The sequence below is a fragment of the Durio zibethinus genome, unplaced genomic scaffold (assembly GCF_047325235.1).
Source record: "Durio zibethinus cultivar Kanyao isolate XHJ-2024 unplaced genomic scaffold, ASM4732523v1 HiC_scaffold_175, whole genome shotgun sequence".
Classification (NCBI taxonomy): Eukaryota; Viridiplantae; Streptophyta; class Magnoliopsida; order Malvales; family Malvaceae; genus Durio; species Durio zibethinus.
This window is the reverse complement of record NW_028322798.1, coordinates 42,501-48,585: the sequence shown is the minus strand read 5'-3', so window position 1 is coordinate 48,585 and position 6,085 is coordinate 42,501. Positions and strand designations below refer to the sequence as shown.

Below are 6,085 nucleotides of genomic sequence, written 5' to 3'. Positions count from 1 at the left end.
GAAAAATTGTTTCCTTTTTCTCAGCCCATGATCTGAACAAGTCGCACATACACCCTAGTACATCTTCCTCGGCGCTGAGGACATCCCCGAAGAGCAGGGGCTTTCGTGACATTTCTAATTGGCTGTCTTGCATTTCTAATAAGTTGTTTAATAGTTGGCATGCTGAATCATATACAATCATATACATAATAGACTGGTTTAGATCGATCCTAACCAGATGATTATGAATTACTTCTTTTTCTCTTTAATAGATTAATAAAATATTAATCTATTAAAGAGAAAAAGAAGGAAAGGAATAAGAGGGATTAAATCAATCTAAATCAAAATTAAATGGTGTTCCATTGTCGTCAAATGGTGGTCTTCCATTGCCATTGTCGTCAAATGGTGGTCTTCCATTGCCATTGTCGTCAAATGGTGGTCTTCCATTGCCATTGTCGTCAAATGGTGGTCTTCCATTGCCATTGTCGTCAAATGGTGGTCTTCCATTGCCATTGTCGTCAAATGGTGGTCTTCCATTGCCATTGTCGTCAAATGGTGGTCTTCCATTGCCATTGTCGTCAAATGGTGGTCTTCCATTGCCATTGTCGTCAAATGGTGGTCTTCCATTGCCATTGTCGTTAACTAGTCTCCATTTTTTATTCACTATAGGTTTGTTATTCACTATAGGTTTGTTATTCACTATAGGTTTGTTATTCACTATAGGTTTTTCATTCACTATAGGTTTTTCATTCACTATAGGTTTTTCATTCACTATAGGTTTTTCATTCACTATAGGTTTGTTATTCACTATAGGTTTTTCATTCACTATAGGTTTTTCATTCACTATAGGTTTTTCATTCACTATAGGTTTTTCATTCACTATAGGTCTCGATTCTGTACGCACTATATGATCCACAATTCCATGATCTTTGGCTTCTTTTGCTGACATAAAATTATCTCTTTCCATGTCTTTGTTTATAACCCATCGGGGCTGGCCCGTTCTTTGTACATAAGCCTCTATGATGTCTTCTTGCATTTTCATTACTTCGTCTGTTTCCATGACCCAGTCTTTGAAGCCATCATCCTTAAGCATACTAATAGGTTGATGGATCATTACCCTGATGATATAACATACTTCTAACTCACATAATGAGGCGAGAAGAATAGCTATAGAATTGAACAACCGTACAGGCATTTTTTGCGCATTGCATACGGCTTTACAATTGCATACGGCTTTACAATGGAATTCTCTTTTTTCTTTCATCGAAAAAAAGAGAAAATATAGAGTCTATTAGACCCAGATTAATAAATAATCCAATTACCATCCTTCTTTTTCTTTTTTTTTCGGAAAAGTTTAAAAATACTATGATGGCTCCGTTGCTTTATATATTTATTTCGTCTGTGATTCAGCAATCCCAAAGTTTCTTTTTTTTTTTGAAAAAAAAAAAAGAAAGAAAAAAAATAGTCTTTTTTTTTTTCGTACTCTTTCATAACATAAATATTGTTAATAGCCTCTGGTAGGAAAAGAAAAAAAGTTTGTGACGCCTGAGATGGGCCCACGATAGCTAAGATCAAATTGGAAATGCCCCTTCTCTCATACTACTCTTTCGATACATAATCTAATATTTTTTTTTGAAAAAAAAAAAAAGAAATAAAAAAAAAATTTCATATCGAATTCAAAGTGCCATGCTATTATTACTTACTAATTCATATTTCATATGGCGAAGGCATAGTCTTCTTTTTTCTTTCCATCAATAATAAAAAAAAAAAACTCATTGGCGCCGAGCGTGAGGGAATGCTCTGCGTTTGGTAATTTCTCCTCCGACCAAGAGAAAAGCTGCGATTGAAGCGGTCAATCCCATGGCTAGTGTATGCACATCTGGTTCCACTGCTTGCATAGTATCAAAAAGAGATAATCCAGATACTATCCCTCCGCCAGGAGAGTTTATAAAAAAAAACAGGTCTCGGCTATTACTCTCTATACTGAGATAGATCATAATACCCGCAAGTTGATTCGAGGTCTGGATATCAAGCTCTTTGCCCAAAAAAAGCAATCTTTCTCGATAAATTCGGTTGATTAGGATAAAATTGTATCCCTTAGTAGCCGTACAGGCACCTTTTGATGCATACGGTTCAACAAAAATTGCGAAAAAAAATCAATGTGTAGATTCCAGCCATCCTTTGTTTTTTCTAGTCGGACCTTTCTAACTTCTAATTTCTAATGAAGGGGCTTTTTCTTACATTTTTTAAATAAAATGAAATTTAAAATTAAATTAAAGAAAGATGAGTTTTGGCCCGTTTTCCTATAATATAGAAAAAATTCGCTAAACTTATTGCACAAACTTTTCATTGATCCATTTTTTTTTCATTGCGATTCAATCCAAATCACGATGTCATTTTCTTGTTCCTGAATGGGGTTCGTCAATTTTTTATTCAATTTTTTTAGGTTTATGCTCTACTCCGAGTAAAGATCTGCCCGATTTTTATTTGCACATATAGGACAAATGACCCAATACCACGTCTTTTTGCTATGATTTCATTTCCTTTTTTTATTTTAATTTAATTCCTTTTTCTTTCATGTTTTTCGCCAAATATTCAACGTATTTCCCATATTATTCGATTGATTAACAGTTTGAAATCGCTCTTATTTATAATTAAAAAAAAAAAGAAAAATTATGATTATGATATAGGTGGTAATCATAAATATATTACCAATTGGGTTTTTTCTAAACGGAGCCTGGATACTTCATTTTATCAGTCCAACCAAGCCAACCATAAATCATTCTAATTGAAAATATTAATCTGGATACACCCCCATGAAATGGATCTCTAATTGCACTTCATTACACTTCCCGCTACAAATTTTTGATAATTCAATCAATCTTTTTGGGGCGAAACAGGGGATATCTCGATCGGGCGAGAGAACGGGGGAATCCCATATGACCCAATATATTTGACAAGTCGCACTATATGTCAACCCAGCTTGCATCGTTATCTCCCGGAACTTGAAAAGGAACTTTTGGAATACCAACAGGCATAAAGTAAAAAGAATGTAAAATTATATTTCGCTTTGATTGTGGAAGCGTAATACGTAATGTAATACGTAATAATGGTCTTATCTTAATAATATGTAATATTATATTTCACTTTGATTGTGGAAGCGTAATACGTAATGTAATACGTAATAATGGTCTTATCTTAATAATATGTAATATTATAATATGTAATATTATATTTCACTTTGATTGTGGAAGCGTAATACGTAATGTAATACGTAATAATGGTCTTATCTTAATAATATGTAATATTATAATATGTAATATTATATTTCACTTTGATTGTGGAAGCGTAATACGTAATGTAATACGTAATAATGGTCTTATCTTAATAATATGTAATAATGGTCTTAATAATATGGGCCTTTATCATATTTTATACATAGATAGACTAAGGCCATAAAATAAAGAAAGGCGGAATGAATGAAAGAGAATTCTTACGAATAGGTCCTTTGAATGATGAACAAATAGGGATGCATTCATTCATAAAAAATAGGATCAACCCCCATTGCGTATTGATACTTATCGAGTATAGAATAGATCTGCTTCTCTTTTTTCTTCTGAGCCGAATTCTTCCCTTATTACTAATGGAATAGAACAAACATTAATCCTTTCTCCGAAAGAATCCACCGAAAAGGGGAGGTATTCCAATGCAATAAAGTTACATAGTGTCTATTTTTCGTTGATTTGATAAAGGGGTATTTCCATGGGTTTGCCTTGGTATCGTGTTCATACTGTCGTATTGAATGATCCCGGTCGCTTGCTTTCTGTTCATATAATGCATACAGCTCTGGTTGCTGGTTGGGCCGGTTCAATGGCTCTATATGAATTAGCTGTTTTTGATCCCTCCGATCCCGTTCTTGATCCAATGTGGAGACAAGGTATGTTCGTTATACCCTTCATGACTCGTTTAGGAATAACCAATTCATGGGGCGGTTGGAGTATTACGGGGCGGACTATAACAAATCCGGGTATTTGGAGTTACGAAGGTGTGGCCGGAGCACATATTGTGTTTTCTGGCTTGTGCTTCTTGGCAGCTATCTGGCATTGGGTATATTGGGATCTAGAAATTTTTTGTGATGAGCGCACAGGAAAACCCTCTTTGGATTTGCCCAAGATTTTTGGAATTCATTTATTTCTCTCAGGAGTGGCTTGCTTTGGCTTTGGCGCATTTCATGTAACAGGATTGTATGGTCCTGGAATATGGGTGTCCGACCCTTATGGACTAACCGGAAAGGTACAACCTGTAAATCCAGCGTGGGGCGTGGAAGGTTTTGATCCTTTTGTTCCGGGAGGAATAGCCTCTCATCATATTGCAGCAGGGACATTGGGCATATTAGCGGGCTTATTCCATCTTAGTGTCCGTCCGCCCCAACGTTTATACAAAGGATTACGTATGGGAAATATTGAAACCGTCCTTTCCAGTAGTATAGCTGCTGTCTTTTTTGCAGCTTTTGTTGTTACTGGAACTATGTGGTATGGTTCAGCAACTACCCCCATCGAATTATTTGGTCCTACTCGTTATCAATGGGATCAAGGATACTTCCAGCAAGAAATATATCGAAGGGTTAGTGCTGGGTTAGCCGAAAATCAAAGTTTATCAGAAGCTTGGTCTAAAATTCCTGAAAAATTAGCTTTTTATGATTACATTGGCAATAATCCGGCAAAAGGAGGATTATTCAGAGCGGGTTCAATGGACAACGGGGATGGAATAGCCGTTGGGTGGTTAGGACACCCTATCTTTAGAGATAAAGAAGGGCGTGAACTTTTTGTACGTCGTATGCCTACTTTTTTTGAAACATTTCCGGTTGTTTTGGTAGACGGAGACGGAATTGTTAGAGCGGATGTTCCTTTTAGAAGGGCAGAATCGAAGTATAGTGTCGAACAAGTAGGTGTAACTGTTGAGTTCTATGGTGGCGAACTCAATGGAGTGAGTTATAGTGATCCTGCTACTGTGAAAAAATATGCTAGACGTGCTCAATTGGGTGAAATTTTTGAATTAGATCGTGCTACTTTGAAATCCGATGGTGTTTTTCGTAGCAGTCCAAGGGGTTGGTTTACTTTTGGGCATGCTTCGTTTGCTTTGCTTTTCTTCTTCGGACACATTTGGCATGGTGCTAGAACCCTGTTCAGAGATGTTTTTGCCGGTATTGATCCAGATTTGGATGCTCAAGTGGAATTTGGAGCATTCCAAAAACTTGGAGATCCAACTACAAGAAGACAAGTAGTCTGATGCAAGATTGCTTTGTTATTTTTCGCTTCTATTTTCTGTTTGTGATTTGACATAGGCTGCTGTAAAAATCTTGATTAAAATCGCTGCCTTTTCTTTGATTCTTGTTCTTTCGTTATTTTATTCGGGAGATGATTCTAAATAAATAGGTACGGAAGCTATAATTGTAAACCACGATCGAATTTATGGAAGCATTGGTTTATACATTCCTCTTAGTATCTACTCTAGGGATAATTTTTTTCGCTATCTTTTTTCGAGAACCGCCTAAAGTTCCAACTAAAAAAATGAAATGATTTTTCATTATCTCAATTGAAGTAATGAGCCTCCCAATATTATATTGGGAGGCTCATTACTTCAATTAGTCCCCGTGTTCCTCGAATGGATCCCTTAATTGTTGAGAGGGTTGCCCAAAGGCAGTATATAAGGCGTACCCAGTAAAACTTACAAGTAAACCAGATATAGAGATGGCGACTAAAGTTGCTGTTTCCATTATTATATAATTATATAAATAATATATATAAATATAAATATAAATAATATAAATATAAATATAATTTCAAGATCACAATGGATCTATGATAAGATCGTTTATTTACAGCGGAATGATATACAAAGTCAACAGATCTCACTGAATACAAAATAAGATTTATGGCTACACAAACCGTTGAGGGTAGTTCTAGATCTGGTCCAAGACGAACTGTTGTAGGGGATTTTTTGAAACCATTGAATTCGGAATATGGTAAAGTAGCTCCTGGATGGGGAACGACTCCTTTGATGGGTGTCGCAATGGCTTTATTTTCGATATTCTTATCTATTATTT

General features: G+C 35.7%; 1 protein-coding gene across 1 annotated transcript in view; it reads left to right on the top strand.

Moving 5' to 3' along the window:
• The first annotated feature begins 5,840 nt into the window (after positions 1–5,840).
• The window catches only part of LOC149509423 (cytochrome b6), a 2,139-nt gene continuing 1,894 nt past the window's right edge, over positions 5,841–6,085 (top strand). The window contains exon 1 of the mRNA XM_089757726.1: positions 5,841–6,085. This exon is cut by the window's right edge and continues 185 nt beyond it. The gene's annotated coding sequence lies outside the window, so the exon portion shown is untranslated.